At 40.8% G+C, this 23,290-nt stretch overlaps 1 pseudogene; it reads left to right on the top strand.

Moving 5' to 3' along the window:
• The first annotated feature begins 1,676 nt into the window (after positions 1-1,676).
• LOC149994459 (proline-rich protein 13 pseudogene) lies at positions 1,677-2,052 on the top strand (annotated as a pseudogene).
• Positions 2,053-23,290: the final 21,238 nt, after the last annotated feature.

The raw sequence follows: 23,290 nt of genomic DNA on the forward strand, positions 1-23,290 counted from the left end.
GAAAAAGATATGAAAGAAGCGAAAAACTTTCATAACGAAAGGAACAAAACCACATACGAGACAGAAGGTGAGGAATCCAGAGTTCATTTCAACAAACTGGAATATGGAGAAGGAACAAGCAGTCAACCAATGCAGCGAGAGGAAATAGGAAGCAACAACGAAAGGATCAGAAACCTCTGGGACAGCTATAAAAGGCCCAACATAAGAATCATTGGTTTGCCAGAGAATGAGGAAGATGAACTAGAACTTGAAAAATTGAGTGAAAATATAATAAAGGAGAACTTCCCAGACTTGGGAAAGGGAATAGACCTGCAGGTCCAGGAAGCAAGGAGAGTTCCCAAGAGACTGGACCCAGGGAGAACCACTCCAAGACACATTATAATCAAAATGTCAAAAATTAAAGATAAAGAGAGAATCTTAAAAGCAGCAAGAGAGAAGAAAAGAATTATGTACAAAGGGGTCCCAATTAGACTATCAGCTGACTTCTCAAGGGAAACCCTACAGGCAAGAAGAGACTGGCAAGAAATATTCAAAGTAATGAAAATCCAAAACCTACAACCACGAATACTCTATCCAGCGAAATTGTCATTCAGAATAGAAGGACAGAGAAAGTGTTTCCAGGACAAAATAAAACTGAAAGAGTTCATTAGATCCAAACCACTGTTATATGAGATGTTAAAGGGACTGGTTTAAAAAAAAAACAGAAGCTAGGGAGATGAAACAAAGGCAAACTAAATAGGCAACGAGAGGGAAAGAGGAACTGTGGGTACGGGAAGCATATTGGGGGGAGGTCAACAGGGAGGGGGAATGGGGAAAGGGAGGGAGATGATATAGGAATTGGGGATCAAGGTAGGAGGGAATGGAATAGACGGAGAGAGATTGGGAGGAACTGTATGCACAACTAATGGACATAATCTAAAAGGGGGGGACAACTGGAGGGAGGGGGGCCACCGGGTGGAGGGGAGCAGAGGGAAGGGAAATTGGCACAAATGTAATAATTTAATCAATAAAACACATTAAATCATTAAAAAAAAAAAAAAGAGTTGTAATTGTGGCGGCGGGCAATCGGACCCCTAACTAAAGAGCCCATAGGTTTGTTTTCAATTGAAGCAGCCCAGGGGTTCTGTAACAATATGATCAATAAAATATACTTTAAAAATGTAAGTATTCAACAAATAATAGGTGTACGTCAAAGAACACAGAAGCCAGCTTGAGGATCTTCCCAATGGACAAATCTGGGACAATTGAGTACTGAAATAAGTAAGATTTGTAATAAAGAGTTACACCTGTCAAAAATTCCATGAAGATAAATAAACAGTAGAAGTGCAACTAATATATGTAGTAAGAATAATGGAATTTTAAAATCACCACGTGTGAGAGCCATAATAATAATAATTGATTCAAGCAAGAATGATCAATGGACTAAAACTAATAAGTATAACTTTGAGTAACAGGATATTTATATAGATTCATGTTCTCTCCAGAAGATATTTATTAATTGAAAAAGGTTAAAACAGTGAGGTGGAGTTGGACTATATATATAGAGAGAGAGAGAGAGAGAGAGAGCAGACAACAAGAGAAGGATAAAACAAAGATGTTAATGCTGTATTTGAAGAATCTGGGAAAGATGAGTCAAGCCCAGGTGATGGTGTAAACACTGGAGGAAACACCTGTTGATGTGGTATCGCAATGCCAGGCAGCCAGGGCCACTTCTATATGCCCCTAATGTCATGTACCCTGGAGGTTCCAATCCTGCCTATCCACCACCAGAAGCTCCCCCAGGAAATCCAACTTTCCCCCCAGCCAGGCACTTTCATCTTGTGCCACAACCAGCATACCAAGGATGCCAACATCAGGTCCCTACCCCCTCCATATGCACCACCTGCCCCTGGTATGCCTACTGTGAATTTGTTGGTTCCTGGCATGGTAGGACCAGGAATGGTGATAGATAAGAAGATGCAGAAGAAACTGAGGAAAGCTCATTAAAAAATGCATAAATACCATAAGCATGGCAAGCATTCCTCCTCCTCTTCCTCTTCCAGCAGTGACTGACTGAATACAGGGTCTGGAGCCTTCCTTCAAGTCTCTCTAGTTCTCTTCTTTACTGTCTACCCTTTGATGAATGGCTATAAGTTTTTTGCACAAATTTTCGTATCTGTTACAGAGGTTTTCAACCCTGGCTGCTCATCAGCTATCAGAAAGTAATTTAGGACTTTGCCCTAAATCTATTAAATAAGACTCTTTAAGGATGTGGTTGTATAAATTAGTCTTTTAAAGAAAGTGTGTGGGTGATTAATGTACAGCTGGAATTGAGGGCCACTGGTTCACTCTGCCAAGATCTGTAGAGAAGAGGAAAAAGGCATCAAAGAGAACTGATTGGTAAAGATAGATGCTGCAAATGCCAGAGAGATACAAACCTAGAAATAACTGGGAAGGGAAGGAGGAGTCAAAGATGACCTAATAGGAAAAGGGACATTTCAACTACCTCTTGGAACTTGAGTGTGAAAATATAAATGGAAAAAAATGAAAGAGCAGATTTACCAAGTAGATGGCAGAGAGGAGCCTAGGAAAGGAAGGTGCTTAGATATAGAGTCAGAAAGCTCCATAGTATAGTTGGGGATCATAGGTATCCCAGAATGATTTCCTGGAAAATTGTTTATTGAGGAAATACAGTGTTCTGGAGCACTGAAGCTGCAAAGGTGGATAAGAGTCCCTCTCCTTTATAACCTGCAAGATCTAATGGAGCAGACAGATATGTGACTATGTGAATATGTTATAGTGCAGTAAAAAGGACCACAACAGAGACATGGATCAAGCAGTGGGTGAGCAAAGGAAGGAGTGACAGTGCCACTGAGAAAATGAGCTAGGTCTGGGCTGGGCCTCAGGATGATGGAGTTGCAGTAGTAAATAATATCAGCTAACATTGAGTGCTCATTATGTGTCAGGTACTGAGTGCTTTACATTTATCACTTGTGCAACCTTCACAGCAATTCTATAAGTTAGGTACTATTGGTCCCGTTTTGTAAATGAAGAAAACTTGTCAGGATTCGAAATCAGGCAGTATGGCTCAAGTCTATACTCTCAACCCAATGGATTTCAGGCAGAAGAAGTAATTTTACGGAGGCATAGAGTTGTAAAAAGGTGTAGGGTGAAAGTTCAGAAGTTCCTAAACCTGAGTTCCCATTCAGGAGCCTGAAAGCAGGAGGAAATGAAGCTGAAGTTGAGGAGTTGGGGCTAAAGAAGGAAGTGGACTTGAGAGGTGTTTCTGAGGTGTGGCCCACAGGGCTTGGGGATTGAATGAGGGGCTTGAAGAACCAAGAAGGAGTGTTTAACTGGCTGTATTATATCCATGACTGCTCCCTGGTACAGGTTATATGAAATAAATGACTGAGATCTTCCTTTTTTTTTAAAGAATCTGGGTAGAGGGTATTTGTAATTCTTTGTAGCATTCCTAAGACTTTTGTGTAAGAAATTATGCCAAGATGAAGAATCAAAATAAAGAATAAAGTTGAAATAAAGACATTTTAGGCAAACAAAAATGGGGAGAATTTGTGATTGGCAGACTTGAACCAAAGGAAAATTTTAAGTATAAATTGTAGTCAGAAAAAAAATGATCCAACATGGAGTATCAGAGATGCAAGAGGAGGTGAAGTGTAAGTAAAGTGTGAACATGTGGTTAAGGGTAAGTGAGCACTGACTTCATAAAATAATATAGAAGTGCCTTGTGGGGTTTTAAATATATAAATTCAAAATAAACAACAACAAAGCATATGTCAGAGTTTGAAATAAATTGAATTTGTGTGCTTGAAAGCAGTTTTATTGTTTAGATAGACAATAAAGGCTTTGAGTAACACCATACTTTAATAAATTATAAAATAATTTTAACTTTTAGGGTAACCACAGCAGAAAATAGTATGACTTCCAATCTGGAAGCAGAGGAGAGGGTGATAAATTTTTTATAATTGCATTTATTGATGTTACATTAATCAATAAAGTTATATAGATTTCAATTCATCATCTACACATCCAAAAGAAATCAGGAAAAGAAAAAAATAGAGAACAAGTAACACAAACAGAAACCCAGATTTGAACCCGCATATATCAGTATTCACATTAAAGTAAGTGAATTAAAGACAGAATGGATTAAATAATAAAATCTAGAAGAAACTTTTGGACTTCCGGCCAAGATGGAGGCTTAGACGGACACGCTCGGTCTCCCTCTACAACTAAAGAGGAATACAACTACTTCAAAACAAAAGATAACTAGAAATTCCAGAAAATAAAGCTACACGGAAGCCCAACGTATGAAGTTATAAACCAGCGGCACCCTTTGGGCAGGTAGGACGAGCGAAAGGGGGCGGTGCTGTTTGCGGTCGCACCTGGGACAGCGGCAGGGAGAGCAATCCCAGCGGCAGGGAGAACAACCCCAGCGGCAGGGAGAACAATCCCAGCAGCAGGGAGAACAATCCCGGCTGCAGTCGAACCCCGGCAGCTCGCGACCCCAACGCTGGGAGAAGCAGCCACCACATCGCCTCGAACAGTGAGGCCCAGGGGGGCGGGAGGACGGATCCCGATCTCCTAGCGGAATAACTGTGTGAATCCATCTTGGACCCCCGCCCCCACACAAAGTGCCACAGGGCTGCGAAATAGGTTGCGGACAGGCGCTGGTCGCTGGGTTGTGACGACAAAGCACCACAGCACAGCGAGAAAGGTTGCGGATTGCCGCCGGTCGCTGGGTCGTGACGAGTACACAGGCACTGCCCCCTATAGCCGGCCCAAGAAAACAAAACGCATCTGTCAAAATGAGGCAGACAACTATAGAAATCCCGGTGGCACAGCTCACCAGGCAACAGATGAGGAATCTGACAGATGAACAAATAAGAAACCTGTCAGAGGCTCAGTTCAGGGCCATTGTTATCAGGTGGCTTACAGAATTAACAAAAGATCTGGAAAAAGATGAGAAAGAAGCGAAAAACGCTCATAATGAAAGGAACAAAACCACATATGAGACAGATTGTGAGGAAAAAAAATCCAGAGTTCATTTCAACAAACCAGAATATAGAGAAGGAACAGGAAGCAACGATGAGAGGATCAGAAACCTCTGGGACAGCTATAAAAGGCCCAACATAAGAATCATTGGCTTGCCAGAGAACGAAGAAGATGAACTAGAACTTGAAAAATTGAGTGAAAATATAATAAAGCAGAACTTCCCAAACTTGGGGAAGGAAATAGACTTACAGGTCCAGGAAGCACAGAGAATTCCAAAAAAACTGGACCCAGGGAGAACCACTCCAAGACACATTATAATCAAAATGTCAAAAATTAAAGATAAAGAGAGAATCTTAAAAGCAGCAAGAGAGAAGAAAAGAATCATGTACAAAGGGGTCCCAATTAGACTATCAGCTGACTTCTCAAGGGAGACCCTGCAGGCAGTAAGGGACTGGCAAGAAATATTCAAAGTAATGAAAATCCAAAACCTACAACCACGAATACTCTATCCAGCAAAATTGTCATTCAGAATAGAAGGGCAGAGAAAGTGTTTCCAGGACAAAATAAAACTGAAAGAGTTCATTAGATCCAAACCACTGTTATATGAGATGTTTAAGGGACTGGTTTAGAAAAAGGAGGATCAAAACTATGAAATCTAAAATGAAAACTGCATCACAAGAAACAACAGAAGCTAGGGAATTGAAACAAAGACAAACTAAACAGGCAACAAGAGTGGAAAAAGAACTATAGGTACAGGGAACATATTGGGGGGAGGGAGGGGGAACGGGGAGAGGGAGGGAGATGATACAGGAATTAAGGATCATGGTAGGAGGGAATGGAATAGACAGAGAGAGGTTGAGAAGAACTATATGCACAACTAATGGACATGCTCTAAAAGGGGGAGACATCTGGAGGGAGGGGGGCCACAAGGTGGAGGGGAGCAGAGGGAAGGGAAATTGGGACAAATGTAATATTATAATTAATAAAACACATTAAAAAATAATAAATAAAAAATAAAATCTAGCCATACACCATAATAAAGATATAGAAATGTTAAAAGCAAAAGAATGAAAAAATTATATGGCATGTAAATAACAGCCAAAAGAAAGTTGAAATAATTATTGTATAACCAAACAATATAGAATTTAAGCAAAATTTGTTATAAGTAAAAGAGAGCACCTCAGAGAGAGCTTTCATATCCACTGTTAAGTGTGATGTTTGCTGTTCCTTCATCTGATAGAGATTATTATGAAGCTATAGGTAACATCATGCTCAGTGATAAAAATGACAAGTTTTCCTTTTAGGATCAAGAATAAATCACTTATATGAGAAGACAAATAGTACATGAAAAGATTCTCAACATCAATAATGACCAAGAAAATGCAAATCAAAACCACAATGAGAGGTTTATGGTTCATCCCCCTGCTCTAAATCTGTAAGAGGCTCCTTTCTAGAAGTAACCAGGACAGAGATCACTAGGTGGCCAGTGCAGCATGACCCCACTTGAATTTGGACCAAATGTCAAATTATGGAGTAGTTTCCATGTCCGTAAAGAGACTTAGGCTGCACCACATAGATATTTCCATTTATAACCACAAGGAACTCACTGCCTCTTCCTGTGTCTCTCTACCCCACACTTCACCAAAATGGAAGCACATTTTTGTGTATTTGTTTTACCCAATAATAATAATTGTTCCTTTTTCTTGATTTCAAACAGTGAAATAAATACATTATCTTTCTCAAACAAAGAATACCCACAATGAGATCTGACTTTGTGCCTGTTAGAATGGTTATCAGCAAAAAACAAACAAACAAATAAGGGAACTAATACTGGCAAGGGTGTGGAGAAAAGGAAACCCTCTTGCACTGGTACAGCTACTGTGGAAAACAGTATGGAAATTCCTCAGAAAACTAAAAATGAAACTATTATATGACCCAGCAACTCTACTTCTGGGAATATATTCAAAGGTCACAAAAAACACTAACTTGAAAATATATCTGCACTTCTATGTTCATTGCAACATTATTTTCCAAATATGGAAACAACCTAAGTGTTCATCATTGGATGTAGGGATAAAGATGCTGCAACACAAATATACAACAGAATTATTTGCCATGAAAAAAAAGGAAACCCTGCTATTGTGATCCCGTGGATGGACTCTGTAAAATAAATTAGACAGAGAAAGACAAATACTATATGATCTCACTTATATGTGGAATCTAAAAGAAAAAAGAAAAAGATCAGATTGTGGTTACCAGAGGAGGGGGGATTGGAGTAAAGTGATCAAAGATGCAAACTTCCAGTTACAAGATAAATAAGTTCTGGGAATATAATGTATAACATGATGACTATAGTTAATACTGCTGTATATTATATAGAAAAGTTGTTAAGAGAGTAAATCCTAAGAATTCTCTTCATAAGAAAAAAAATATTTCCTTGTTGTTTTTTTGCTTTTTCTTTTTACTGTATCTATGAGACGATGGGTGCTAACTAAACTTATTGCAGTAACCATTTCACAAAATACATACATCAAATGATTATGCTATATATCTTAAGTTATACAGTGATGTGTGTCATGTATATCTCAACTAAACTGAAAGAAATTTTTTAAAAAATCACTGATGCCCACCAATACCAGTTCTGCTCCATACTGTACTCTGGCAAGCAGAGAAGGCATGACGGGAAAAAAGTATAAAGATTAGTAAGAAAAAAATAAAATTGTCATTAACCATAAATGATCTATACAACACAGAGCTCATTATGTGTCAGTTACATTAACAGTTTACAAAATAGCTAACAATGGATTTGGCATTAACTTTATAATAAATTTAATCATCAACTCTACAGACAAGAATCTAATTTTACTGCACATGAAAGGAAAATATACATTGCTATTCTCCTGAAGACCTAATTACAAGATTTAAATTTAAATTATTTTTAGAAAAATCATTTCCCATTGCTTTCTTACACTTGTGCCAGCTGAAGTAAATAGCTAATTATCCCCCCCAGAAAAGCACACATACATGCATTCATATTCTCCCTCCCTTCTCTCTTCTCTTTCTCCTCTTTCTCTCTCTCCCTCTCACTCTCCCTCTCTCTCTTTCTCTCCCTACCCCCACCCCCGCCTCTGCTTTAACAGCTAGGATAAATATAAATGTAGGTACATTGTTGAAGTACCATCAATTCTTCAAGATCCATGTCCAATGATAACATATCCACAATCTCAAAACTGGATTCTTTCACTGATGGGTAAATTCTCTGGCATTCTCTCTATTTCATCTTGTGTCTTGAGGGCCTGAGGGCAGTGCTGGATTTAATCTCACTTTGAATCATGCCTCACCTTCCCCACCTCCAATGCCTTGCAAAAAGGCACTTCTCAATAAATCACTACAGGTGACCCTTTAAGTCAGTGTGCCAGTTCATGAAATTGGTTTGTTTCTTTACTCAAATAAAGTAATTCACATTTCTGTAATATATCCTTCTTCACAAAAAGAATAAAAAGCCAGTTAAGAAAACACATTTTACCTAAAAGTGAGCACAATAACTTAAACTGTTAGAGAAAGAAATCCACAGCCCAAAGCCATGCTGTTCCTGTGGCCCTTATTTGGACAGAGGCAAGGCCAGACAGATACCTATGGAAATCACCAGGTTTTCCTAGCCAGGGGAAAATATCTGAGCTACCCATACGTGGCTTGGTATTTAAATGATAAAGAAACAAAGAACATTTAAAAATCAAGACTGCAGCATTCAACAACAAGTGACCCAAACTCCTGTCTTGAGAATATGAAGCAAAACTAATCTATTTTAAAAGAACATAGAAATACGGAATAATGAAAGAGGCAAGAATAAAACACTAAGAGCAAAATTAATTTATACATAAGACAACTATTTTTCAAAATTCTTGTTCGGCCTTGGATGATCCATTTGCCTCCCAGCTACAACGCATTCTTCTCACATGCTGAGAATGCTGCGGAAAACTAGTCAGAATTCAGAGGCTTAACCCACAGTCCCAGCGCTGTGCCTGTAGGCTTCATCATCAGACAGCCATTTGTCCTCGGGAGTAGTTAGGGGTTGAAATGCAAATATGCAAACAATGGAGTACTTGCTCTAAAATAGCTGGAGAAAAGATGATCCTTTTTGCTTTTTTTTTTTTTTTTTTAAGAAAAAAGGTGGGAGGGGAGCTTCCCATCTTAGGAATTTGGTTAAGTACCGTACTATAATACAATTTTGAGTGTGAAAACAATGGAAAGGAACAAACACACTTATCCTGGGTAAAATCTATACTCTGGAGAAAACGTTGACATATGTGTGACAGTAGACTTACCAGACTCATTAAAGATTTATTGATTTATCAATCAGTGCCTTGAGGGAAAATTAACAATCCAACTAAACTAATACATTCCGTTGTGAACTAAAATGAATGTAAGAATCAATCCTGTCACTTTCTATAACATCCAGTTACTAAAAAAGTATGTCTATCCTCTTGGGGACACCTAAAATTATAAGTTATTTAACAAAAGAAATAATATATTAAATAATCATAATTGAAGCCAATAGACTTTTTTTTAGATTTTATTTATTTATTTTTAGAAAGAGGGGCAGGGAGGGAAAAAAAAGAGGGAGAGAAACATCATCAATGTGTGTTTGCCTTTCATGGGCCCCCATCTGGGGACCTGTCCCACAACACAGGCATGTGCCCTAACTGGGAATCGAACCAGCAACCCTTTGGTTTATAGGGTGGTACTCAATTCACTGAGCTACACCAGCCAGGGCCAATAGACATTTTTAAAGAATGGTTTTGACATGCTTTAAAGGGGACTAGGGAATCTCAGAGGCATAAGTGCATAACTAGTTTAAGAACACAACTTTCTAAATTTTTGGTCAGGATGGAGGTGTAGGTAGACATGCTTCACCTTCTTGCACAACCACAAAAAGAATTACAACTAATTCTCAAAACCACTAACGCCCAGAACTGTCAGAAAATTGAACTGTATGGAAGTCCAACAACCAAGGATTTAAAGAAGCCACAATCATCCAGATGGGTAGGGGGGGCGGTGTGGCATGGAGAGACTGCGGTGGAGGCAGAATGGGCATGGGCTCTTCCACACTCACATGTGGTGGATAAAAATCGGGAGGGATACCTTGGGAGTGAGCAACCCCAGCCCAAGCCAGACTGCACAGCCCAAAGTTCCAGCACCAAGAAGATAAATTCCCACAACTTCTAGCTGTAAAAACCAATGGGGGTTGGGGTGGTGGAAGAAACTGCCAGATTTTCAGGAAACTTTGCTTAAAGATCCCACATGGTCTTAAAACATACACAAACCCACTCATTCTGGGATTCAACACCAGGGCAACATCTAGAAGGGCGCCAGTCACATACAGGAAGTAGGTGAAGTGACTGGAATGGGGCAAGTGCCAGGAAAACCTCCAGAAGCCAGGCAGTGGCACAGTTCCCTCTTCAAGCCTTGCCCCCACACAAACCCACAAAGTGATGAAGTGGGTTGCCCCACACTGGTGCTTACCTAATGGGGTGAGTGCTGGAAGGAAGAGGAGGGTACTGGGCAGAGAGGGGCAAAGGAGGAAAAGGTGGGACGACTGCAATAACATCATCAATAAAATATACTTAAAATATTTTAAATTTAAAAACATAGAAAAAATGATTTTCTTTAAGTGAATTAACTGCTGCCTCCACCACTTCATATATGCACTCTCTTGGGCTTCTTTAAGCCTCCATTTTGTCACCTGTATAATGGAGAAACACAGTTTTCCTTAGGGAAATAAATAGTGATAATGAATATTAAGAACTGGACACAGGAACTGGCATACAGTCTGCTTTCTATTAGGGCAGTTCCATTTTTATTACTGTCACTCTAATGTCATATGGAGTATGCCACAAATGGACATCAAAGCTGAAACAATTCAGAATACAAAGTGCCTTTCAAGCTTTTTCAAGGGTCTTTCAGTGTCAACTAAATGAGAAGGTTTACTAGTTAACTAATACTCATATATATTAAACTTTCTTTAGTGTTACCTATTGAGTAGAAAAATCAACATCTATGTGGATGTTCTAAAGGAGTGGTCAGCAAACAGTCTGTGAGTCAAATTTGGTCCACCACCTATTTTTATAAGTAAACTTTTATTGGAACACAATCAGACCCACTCACTCATACATTATCTTAGCTGTACTGGCACTACACTGATAGAGTTGAGTAGCTATGACCAAAACCATGTAGTCTGCTATTGTAACCACATTACCTTGAGTTAGGTATAGTGAGGCCAGATGAAGATCAAGAGAGAAACTGGAAAGAGTTTTACAGTTTTGTTACAGTTCCCTGGAGGGAACAAGACACCATGCAGGGCCACTCAGGGGAACCACTGGAGTTGATCACAAGGCAGAAAGACAAGGGAAACTGTGGGTAAGCACCTTTACCATAGTCTCCACAGAGAGAAAACAATGAGGCAGGGTAGACAGGCCTGGCTAATTTGAATCATTTCAGAAGTTTCTGGGGCACAGGGGCTGTCCTTGGTTGTCAGGTATCTGGCCATCGGGTCTGTGTGCCTGATAAGGAAGGCAACTGAGGACGTGGACTTAAATGGTTGCTCAAAAAGAGAAATTTACCTGCCCCTATACAGGACCTCCAACTGGGTCAAGACAACATTTTTTAAAAGCCTAAAATATTTACTATGAAGCCCTTTACAGAAAAGTTTGCCATCTGATATAAAAAGGAAGTCTGGACATCCAGTTTAAGTTGGAGATTACAACCCATACTTTAAATGTGCTCCCCACAAATGCTTGTAGAAGTAATTCGGGAATTTAAAATAGGGAAAAGCTTAATTCATACTAGGAATGAGGGAAAGATGTCTTTAGAAGTCATGTGGTCAGTTCTCAGCCATACTCTCAGTCCCACAGGCCACAGTCAACCCCAAACTCAGTTCACAATGGGTCCAGGGTAAGATGGCTATGTCTGTGGCTGTCACCATGACAATGGAGCCCAGTGGTCAAGAACTCAGGCTCTGAAGTCTGACAAATCCAGTTCAAGTTTTAGCTGCATCAATTATCAAGAGTGTGCTCTTTTTAAATAATTTTTTATTGTTTAGTTAGTTAATATACACTATGTCAATCAAAGGTGTACAATCCAGTGATTAGACATTTATATAATTTATGAAGTGATCATCTTGATAAAATCTAGTACCCATCTGACACCGTACATACTTATAATATTATTGATTATATTCCCTGTACTATACTTTATATCCCCATACTATTCTGTAACTACCAATTTTTACTTCTTAATCTCTTTGTCTTTTCACTCGCTCACCCACTCTCCTCCCTTCTGGCAACTATCAAATGTTCTCTGTATCCATGAGTCTGTTTCTGTTCTGCTTGTTCATTTATTCTGTTATATATATCACACATATAAGAGACATTATATGGTATTTGTCTTTCTCTAACTTATTTTACTGAGCACAATTCCCTCTAGATCCATCCATGTTGTTACGGATGGCAAGATTTCATTTTTTTATGGCTGAGTCATATTTCATTTGTATATATGCAGCACTTCTTTATCCAATCATGTCTTGATGGACACTTAGGCTGCTCCCATATCTTGGCTGTTGTAGACAATGCTGCAGTGAACATAAGTCTTTTCAACTTAGTGTTTTCTGTTTCTTCAGATAAACACCTGGAGTGGAATTACTGGGTCCTTGATTGTCTCATGCTATAGCCTTTGTTTTAAAGTCTGGTATAACTATTGTTGCCGCCAATTTTTTGTTTGTTTGCTTCCATTTTCATAAAATACCTTTTTCCAACCCTTTACTTTCAGTCTGTGTGTCTTTCAATCTGCAGTAAGTCTCTTGTACAATACAATAGACAACAAGTGTGTCTTTTTTTCTTATCAATTCAGCCACTATATGTCTTTTGATTGCAACATTTAATCCATTTGAATTTAAAGTAATTGTTGATAGATATGTATTTATTGCTATTTTAATTCCTTTTTTTTTCTTCTTCTTAAAGAAGACCTTTTAACACTTCGTGTAAGACTGGCTTGGTGGTGACAAACTCTTTTAGCTTTTTATTGTCTGGGACACTCTTTATATGTCCTCCAATTCTAAATGATATCTTTGTTGCGTAGAGTAATCTAGGTTGTACGTCCTTGCTTTTCTTCACTTTGAATATTTCATGCCAATCCCTTCTGGCCTGCAAATTTCTGTTGAGAAATCAGCTGACAGTCTTATGGGAGCTCCCTTGTAGATAACTGTATTTCTCTTGCTGCTTTTAAGATTCTCTCTTTGTCTTTTAACCTTTGGCATTTTAATTTGATGTGTCTTGGTGTGGTCCTCTTTGGGTCGAACTTGTTTGGGACTCTCAGTGTTTCTTGGACTTGTGTGTCTAGTTTCTTCACCAGGTTAGGAAAAATTTGCCTCATTATTTTTTTTCAAATAGCTTTTCAATTTCTTGCTGGTACCCCATGATGTAAATACAAGTTCCCAGAGGCTCCTTTAACTAACCTAATTTTTAAATTCTTTTTTACTTTTGCTGTTCTGATGGTGTTTTCTGCTACCTTATCTTCCAAATCGTTGATTTGAATCTCTGCTTTATCTACTCTGCTGCTGATTCCCTTTAATGTCATCCTCATTTCAGTTATTGCAGTCTTCATTTCTGACTGGTTCTTTTTTTATGTTTTCCATCTCCATTTTTATGTTTCCTGTCTCTTTGTTGACGTTCTTGCTAAGTTCATTTGCTCTTGCCCTAAGTTCATTGAGCATCCTTATAGCCAGTGTTTTGAACTCTGCAGCCAGCTAATTTCATATTTCCATTTTATTTAGTTTTTCTGGGATTTTGATCTGTTCTTTTATTTGGAACATGTTTCTTTATCTCCTTATTTTGGCGACCTCCCTGCATTTGTTTCTATGCATTAGGTAGAGCTGCTACATATCCTGGCCTTGGGAAAGTCACCTTATGTAGTAGGTGTCCTTCAGGGCCTACTGGTGCAGCTTCCCCAGTCATGAATGCTCAGCATGGGTGCACCCCCTTATTGTAATTTGGCCTTCATTGCTGTTGACATATCAATGGGAGGGATTTACTTCCTGGCTGATTAGATGTGAGGATTGGCTGAGACCACAGCGGAAGATCCTCTGTGCAAGGGCCAACCTCATGGAGGAGGACTCACTTTAACAGGGTTCTGGGGCCCAATGAGCTCTCCCCTTGAGTATGTCACCAGTGGAGATGCTTGGTATATTCTAAAGCTGGCTCTGATATTTCTCAGGAGATTCAGGCAAAGATCAGCTACCTCCTGTACCTTGCATGGGGCCACCCAGCACAAGCTACAGAGTGATCCACAGATGGCTGCTACTTCTACTGGCTTGGAGGTGCCCAGGAGAGACCAAGCTGCAAACTAAGGCCAGCTACCACTAGTGCCAGGTTTGGGGCCACTTAGCAAGAGGAGTTTGGGGAACACCAAGGCCAGATGCTGAGTGTTTGGGTCTGTGGAGCTTTGAGAGATTTTGGGAAAGTCCTCAGCATGAACTAACACAGGGTATTTGGATTTAAAAGCCACTGGAAAAGACTTGGATTGGCCCATAAGTTGGATGGGTAAGAGTCTCAGTAAATCACCAGGTCAGGGCTGAGTGTTAGCCAGGTTGATAGAGACTTAAACATGGGGCCCATCTGTTGGCTTTGTGTGGGGAGGGCTCAGCAAAGAAACAATAGCCTCTGCCAGCTCTTCTGTCTGGGAGAAAGCTGTCCCTTCAAATCTCACCCTAAAGCCAGACAATTAAGTTCTTCCCCATATGGCCCTGATGCCTTTCAGGAATCTGCCCCAGTGTTGGAGCTTAGAGCAAATGAGTCCAAGTAAGTCTGTGCGTAGGCCCTTTAAGAGGAATGCCTAAGATCCCAGAAGCCCTCTATCTCACTCAGCCACTATCCCCTCTGGTTTTCACAGCCAGAAATTATGGGTTCATCCCTTTCTGGTACTGAAACCCTGGGCTGGGGGCACCTGGTGTGGGGTTGGGACCCCTGGATCCACAGGGGGCACCTCTGCAACTGAGATATCCCTCCTGAATTTTAACTACCACACAGATTTGCTCATGGTTTCCTGTGTATATCCATAGTTCTAGGAGTCCTGTTCATCTGGACTTCAGGTGATTCTGAATGACGGTTGTTCTGCTTTTTAGTTGTAATTTTGTTGTTGTTGTGAGAGGATGCTAGTAACACATTTACTTACACCACCATCTTGACTAGAAACTCCAAGTGTGCTTTTGAACAAATTACCTGTATTGGTTATCTACTGTTTCATAGCACATTATTACAAAACTCAGCAGCTTAAAATAATTATAATTCGTTATTTCAAACAGTTTGTGAAGAACAGGAATCCAGAAGCAGTCTAGCTTGGTGGTCTGGGCTCAGGATTTCTCACAGAATCCCTTTTCTCAGGGGACTCCCTATAGGCTGCCTGAGTATCTTCATAACAGTTTCCCCAGAATGAGTGATCTGAAAGAGAGAAAGCAAGAAAGTGACAAGGAAGGAAGTGAAAATCTCTCATAACCTAATCTCAAAATAAACACACCCTTGCTTCCTTTGGATGTTATTTGTCCCAGAGACCAGTCCTGGTATACCGTGGGAGGGAACTACGATGAAGTGGGGGTCATTGGAGGTCATCTTGGAAGCTGGTTACTACATTTACTTAATTTATTCAAGTTTCAGTTATTCACCTATAAAGTTGCAATAATTATTGTATTTGGCTCACAGGTAATTATAAAGTTTAAGTGAGGGAATGCACGTAAAGCCCTAAGGCAGTGCTTGGCACTTGGTGAAACAGTAAATTCCAGCAAATGTTATCAAACTCAGTTTTGTTATTTCTACTGCTGCTACTTCTATAACAATAACAAAAGGGAGAGAAACTTCTTGAGTAGCGTACAGGGAAGGTCCCTGCCCTTGGCTATTTCCAGGGAAACTGTCTTTCTACTCTGCATAGGCCATTGTAACTCTGTCTAGAAAAATAAACTCCAAGCAAATCCAAACTATTTGTGGTGGTGGCAGCAACAGGCCAGTGGAAAACACAGTTACACTTTTTAAAAAGTCAGGAGGGACACCTGGGGAGCATTCCCAGCTCCACACTGGACCACACAGCTCACTGTCCCAGCACTGGGGAAAATCAAGCTTCATTGCTTCTGACTGTGCAACCTAGTGAGGGTTGAGGTGGAGGCGGAAACTGCTGGTCTCTCAGCAGAGCCCACTTGTTAAAAGGCCCCGATGACCCTAGACATCCACAGACCCACCAACTCTGGGAACGATAGCCAGGGCAACAGCTAGAGAAGACCAGTTCCATACAGAAGTGGGAGAACAGCCTGGAAAAGGGGCAAGGGCTGAGCAGGCGGCATTGTTTCCTCTCAGACCCCTCCACCACACACAGCGACACAACGTGGTGAAACAGGTCGCCCTGTACTGATGAATCCCCAAGGCTCCACCCCTTCCAACATAACAGGAGCGACAGAGGCAAACAAACACAGGAGCCTGTCAAGATGAGGAGACAGAGAAGTGTGGCCCAAAAGACGGTAGAGATCAAGGTTCCATTGGGTAAACTAAGTCATAGCCAACCTAACAGATGAGAGGATAGCTAACCTAACAGATGCAGAATTTAAAACACTGGTGATAAAGATGCTCACAGGCTTGACAGATATGTTTCAGTATGGCAAATGCATAAGAGGAAAAGTGAAGGCTATGCTAAGTGAAATGAAGAAATATCCATGCAAAACCAATGGTGAAGGGAAGAAAATCGGGGTTCAAGTCAATGATTTGGAACATAAGGAAAAAAATAACAGTCAACCAGTACAGAATGAGGAAACAAGAATTGAAAAAAATGAGGAGAGGCTTGGGAACCTCTGGGACAACTTTAAATGTGCCAACATCTGAATCATAGGGCTGCCAGAAGGAAAATAGGAAGAGCAAGAAATTGAATACTTATGTGAAAAAATAATAGAGGAAAACTTCCCTAATTTTGCGAAGGAAATAGACATACAAGTCCAGGAAGCATGGAGAGTCCTGGGCAAATTGGATCCAGAGGGACCACGCTGAGACACATCATGATTAAAAAACCAAAGGTGAAAAAAAAGAGAGAATCCTAAAAACAGCAAGAGAGAAGTGGAGAGTTGTTTACAAAAGGGTGCCTATAAGACTATCAGCTGGTTTCTCAAAAGACACTTTGCAGGCAAGAAGGGTCTGGCAAGCAGTATTCAATGTGATGAAAAGCAAGGACCTTCAACCAAGATTACTGTATCCAGCAAAGCTATCATGTAGAATGGAAGGGCAGATTAAGTGCTACCCAGACAAGGTAAAGCTAAAAGAGTTCATCATCACCAAGCCATTATTATATGAAATGTCAAAGGGACTTATTTAAGAAAAAGAAGATCAAAACTGTGGACACTAAAACGACAGCAAATTCACAACTATAAACAACTGAATCTAAAAAATAAAATCAAAATCCAATTAAGCAAACCAGAATAGGAACAGAATCATAGCTATGGGGGTCATTTGGAGGGTTATCTGCTGGGAGAGGGGAGGGGAAGAAATGGGAAAATGGTGTAGGGACTAAGAAGCATAATTGGTTGGTACAAAATAGATAGGGGCAAGTTAAGAATAATATGGGAAAGGGTGAAGCCAAAGAACTTATATGCATGACCCATGGACATGAACTAAGGTGGGTGGGAATGCTGGAGGGAAGGTGGGTATTGGGCAGAGGGGAGCAAAGGGAAAAAAATTGGAACTACTGTAACAACATAATCAATAAAATATACTTAAAAAAAGATTATATGTGACAATTTGCTGCTCTTGTTGTGTTTATGCAAATGAACAGGATAAATTTAAACTGGAATTAATGCAGTCCCTTTAATGACAAGGAGGGTACTCTTAAGGAGAAAAATCACGATTCAAGGAAAATCACAATGCTCAGTGATAGACTATAAAGTAATGCAGCTCACTGTCTTTAAAGTTTATCCTCATTTAAAGTTTGTTTTCATTTGAAAGTTAAGCTAGGTCTGTGACATCATCAAAGATGCTTAATTCACAGCCAAGAAGAATGTCAAGTGCCTTGTGACTGGATGTCTTCCCAATAAGACAGCCTCGCAGATTTAGAGACTGGTTTGTGGGTTATGCTGTATAAATTAACATGTGTGTTCTGTTTTCATAGGGCATAGGCTTATGATCTCATTACCTGACTGATTGTCTGTACATATAGGCCTCACTTAATCCTGTCTGCATCGCTGCCTCCTAAGACTCAATGGATTGTCTTAACTAAATGGTTGGGTTGGTGAAGTTGGGGTGGTTATGGGCTTCACTTTAAAACTGGTTTCTCTTTTCTATCCTAACAGCTTGGACAGAAAGAGTCCAGTGGTCTGAGAAGGGGGAACCTAAGATATTCCCCTCAGCCCAAACTAAGTAAGTGGGCAAAGGGGCTTTGGAAAGGTGTGACATGTCTTGCACACCTTCTTCAAAAGAAGCCTTTTTTTTTCCTGATGTAGGATATTGAAAAATTAATCTCTGCCTTTTGCCATCTAGTGTTTATAGTTTTAATGATGTCTTTCAACCCTGTTGCCAAATCTGTTTCTCCCAGAATACAACAAGGATGCCAGCTTGTTAAACCAAGCATGCCTTTGCCCAGGGACAGCCAACTGACCTGGAGTCTCCAAGATCCTTCCTCATGTAGGAAAGCCACCCTTCCCTCCCCTCCACACCCCCACTCTTATTAGGGATTTCTGGACCCAAGGGTAGGTAGGATAATGACCATGTCCAACTTGAAGCACTTAGAGGAGCACAAGACCTTCGCCCATTGTCCTTTATAAGATTATTAAAGGGTCTTAAGTCTGAGAGGGGGAAATTTTCCAGAGCAGAGTCCCCCCCCCAAATTAATTAATCAATTAACTAATTTTAAATAAAAGACTGAGAAGGAGCCAGTAAGGTAGAAGGAAACCCAAGAGAGTGGTGTCCCAGAAGCCAGTGAAGAAAGAGGACCAAGGAAGTGATCAGCTGTGCCAGACACAATTTATAGATTAAGTAACATGAAAATGTGAATTGACCGATGGATTTAGCAACTCTCCACCTCTCTCTTGCTGCCCCCAGGACTCTCTCTTTATCTTTCACCTTTGGCATCTCAATCATGATGCATCCTGGCGTGGTCCCCTCTGGGTCCAGTTCACCCAGGACCCTCTGTATGTCTATTTCCTTTGCAAAATTTGGGAAATTTTCCTCATTTTTTCCAATTCTTGCTTCCTCATTCTGCACTGGTTGACTGTTTTTTCCTTCTTTGGGTTCCAAATCATTGATTTGAACCCTGGCGTCCTTCCCTTCACCATTGGTTTTGTGTGGACTTTCTTTCATTTCACTTAGCCTAGCCTTCACCTCTTCTCTTATGCATTTGCCATACTCAAGCATATCTGTCAAGCCTGTGAGCATCTTTGTCACCAATGTTTTGAATTCTGCATCTGTTAGGTTGCCTATCTCCTTGTGGCTTAGTTCTTCCACTGAAACCTTGATCCATTCCCCTTTTGGGCCATACTTCTCTGCCTCCTCATTCTGACAGGCTCCTGTGTTTGTTTGCCTCTGCATCCCAGGTAGAGCTGTCGCTCCTGTTATGTTGTAAGGGGTGGAGCCTTAGTTATTTGTCAGTACATGGCGACCTGTTTCACCACATTGTGGTGCTGTATGTGGGAAAGGGTTCTGAGCGGGAACAATGCTGCCTGCCAGCACCTGCCCCTTTTCCAGGCACTTCTCCCAGTTCTCTATGTGATTGCTGCCTCTCTAGCTTTTCCCTGGCCGTCGTTCCCAGAGTGGGTGTGTCTGCGAACATTCTAGGACCATGGGGGCCCTTTAAACTGGCAGACTCTGCAGAGAGACCGGCAGTTTCTTCCTCCATCCCAACCCCCACTAAATTGCGCAGTCAGAAACAATGAGGCTTGATTTTCCCTGGTGCTGGGACCATGAGCTGCGAGGTCCAGTGAGGAGCTAGGAACATACCCCACGTGTCCCTCCCAACTTTTTAAAATGTGTGACCGCGCTTTCTGCCAGCCTGCCACTGCCACCACTGTTGCCGCCACCACACCACGCCCTTTCCACCCTGGCTCTGCCCTTCCTACCTGTCTGGATGAGTATTTCTTCTTTATTTTTTTGTTTGCTGGCCTTCCATGTAGTTTGATTTTCTGGAACGTCTGGTTGTTTCTACTTTTGAGGTAGTTGTATTCCTTCTTAGTTGTGGAGGGAGATGCAGCATGTCTGTCTACACCTCCATCTTGGCCGGAATTTTGATCAAGGTTTAAATTTTTTAATGAGAGGACCAGAATATAGGAATATTTGTAGAATTTTAGATCAATACCAAGAGCATAAACATAAAGAAAAAGAAGAAATTATAATAAAACTTTATATTTAAAACCATTGTAAAGAAATAAGAAAGTTTAAATGCAACTTATAAACTGAGAAGGTCACTTCTAATATATATGAGAATCTAAAATTTTCTCTATCATATATAAAGAACACAAATATAAATACAAAATGCACATATACATATATGTGTGTATATACATCCACATATATCCCAACAATGTGTACTGAAAGGGCTTAAAAGCAAAGTACCCTAGTAGCATTGAGTATACATAGTGTCCATGCTGCAGTCACTAACAACATTTCACATTGTAAAGACCCATGGATCCATAGAGAAATAAATAAATTCTAGGACTAGGAAGGTTTATAATGAGCCTGGAATACCTTGTTACACGAGAAACTAAGGAAATGATCTCTGAAAATGATAGATGCTCAGAAAGACACAAGAGCCAGGTTAAAGAAGCTGGACCACAGTGCAAATCTGGGACAATTTGAGCACCAAAAAAATGAATACAAATGGATTATAAACCATCAAAAAAAGATACCCATGAATACATGTGGATGATAGGAAGGGAGGTAGGTAGGTAGACAGATAAATAGATAGATAGTTGGGTAAGAAATGGAGAGACAGATAGGGACACAGAAGAATTCGTGCATACAGTATAAACTAGATGCTGAATACCAACTAGAAAACATGGAAAGGAGCGCTACAGTTGTAAGATCACCATTTTGCAACCGTACTAAGGATTTGTTAGGCAAGTATCATCAATGGATTTTAAATCCGGGACAAAATTTTGATTAGCAGATATTTGCATAGTTTAAAGTGTCTCTTTGTAGATGATTTATTAGTTTTAAAAGCAAAAATAGTTACTATTTTTAATATTGGAGAAATAAAACAACAGCTTGTTAGATGATCAGAATTAATATCACCATTGTGGAGTTATGGATATGTTTAGGACATATTATATAAACTGTATTCGAACCAAGAATGCATTTCCTAATCATGAGAAAACTTTAGAGACAACCAAAATAAGGAACATTCTAATGAACATAATGAGAAATCATACTTGTTATGATTTGAATGTTTGTGTCTTCCCAAATTCCTATTAGAAATTTAACCCACAAAGTAATGGTACTAGGAGGTGGGGCCTTTGGTAAGTGATTAGGTCATGAGTGCAATGTCCTCAAGAATAAGATTAGTGCCCTTATAATAGAGGACTGACAGAGCACCCCTCATCCTTTCTACCACATGAGGACACAGTGAATAATTCTGTAATGCAGAAGAGGACTTTCACCAGAACCCAGCCCTGTTGGCACCCTGATCTTGGATTTCCAGCTTCCACACTGTAAGAAATAAAAATGTGTTCTTATAAGTCACTAGTCCGTGGTATGTGTTAGAGCAGCCTGAAAAAATTAAGACAATATTTTTTTAATTTCCAATGTCGTAAAATACAAAAGCTGTGAAAACGTTCTAGATTAAAGGAGCCTATAGAGGAATGAAAACTAAGTGCAATATCTGATCTAGACTGGATCTTGATTTGGAGAAAAACAATGTTATGAAGGACATTATTGGGTTACCTGACAGTATTGGGATGTTAATAGTAGATTAGTTGAAAATATTATGCTAATTTACTGACTGATAATTTTGGTAATGTATAACAACATTCTTATTCTTAGGTAATATATACAAAAGTATTTAGAGGTAATGGGCCATAGTGTATGTGACTTTACTCTCAAATAGTTCAGGGAAAAGTTAATGTATAGAAAACTGATAACAAAAAAAAAAGAGGCAAAATGTTAATAATATGTGAATCTGGGTAAAATGCATACTGGTGTTCTTTGTGCTAGGTCTACACTTGGTACTTTCTGTAAGTGTAAAATTCTTTCTAGTAGAAAGATGGCGGAGGAGTGAGGGGAGGCTGTGCTTTCAGGCTCCTGAGACCCGTCTGCAGTTTGGGATAATTACAGACAGAACTTCTCAGTGAGCAGCTGGACACTGGAAGGAGTAGAGCCATGGCACTGCTGGATTAGAGAAAATCCATCTGGGAACAACCTGTTTAGTGAGGATAGCGGAAGAAAAGGGGATGAAACGGGATTCCTGCTTGGGCCGCTACCCAAGCTGCGGCTGGAAGTACACAAAGGCTTTTTGGTGACAACAGGCTGCCCCAAAGAGGAGTCGGGAGGAGAGCGGATCTCTGCCTGCTGGCAGAGATGGGACTTGGCCAAGTGGCATTGGCGCTGAAGGACAGGAGACAGCGTGCTGTCGTGCAAGTGAGAACATAATTCTCCTTTATATTTTTCTCTAGTGGACTGCGGAGAGGGGAGGAAAGTTTGGGGGTGGTAGGCCATTCTTGAGGAGCACAGGCACAGAGGTGCACTCATCCACTCCCCAACCCTACCCTTGGGTCCTGGGGGCGCGCATAGGGAAGTGCCCTCATTCACTGGCCCAGGTGCGCGGGGCGTGAGTCCAGGTGCCCCTCGAACACTCCGCAACAGACATAAGATCAGTGCCCCAATGGGCACAGGGAGGGCCCACTGAACACGCAGAGGACTGGGCACAGACACCCCTAGCCAGCTCCAGTGGGCGCCAGGCCCCAGGCCAGAAAGCAGACCACTAGCTCAGGCTCTGCTCGTGCCCACCCAGATGGGTGAGGGAAGGTGGGCGGCTGCAGCGCCGGAACAGCGGGTGGCAGCGACTCACAGACACTCACTTCCACTGAGCACAAGTGTCGGTGGCCCCGCCCTAAGAGGCGAGAGACCAACTCCCAGAGCTGGGCTCAGCGGGACTAAGGGCACGAGCACAAGAGCACGAAAACACCTCAGCCCGGGGACAATAGGCGCCAATCGCAGGGCAAGTTCTCGGCTGCCTGCGCATGCCGGGATGCGCGCACAATGACACCTCAGCATGAGAATGAAAACACCCCAACCTGACA

The sequence above is a fragment of the Furipterus horrens genome, unplaced genomic scaffold (genome assembly GCF_987537825.1).
Source record: "Furipterus horrens unplaced genomic scaffold, mFurHor1.1.pri manual_scaffold_13, whole genome shotgun sequence".
NCBI classification, from domain to species: Eukaryota; Metazoa; Chordata; class Mammalia; order Chiroptera; family Furipteridae; genus Furipterus; species Furipterus horrens.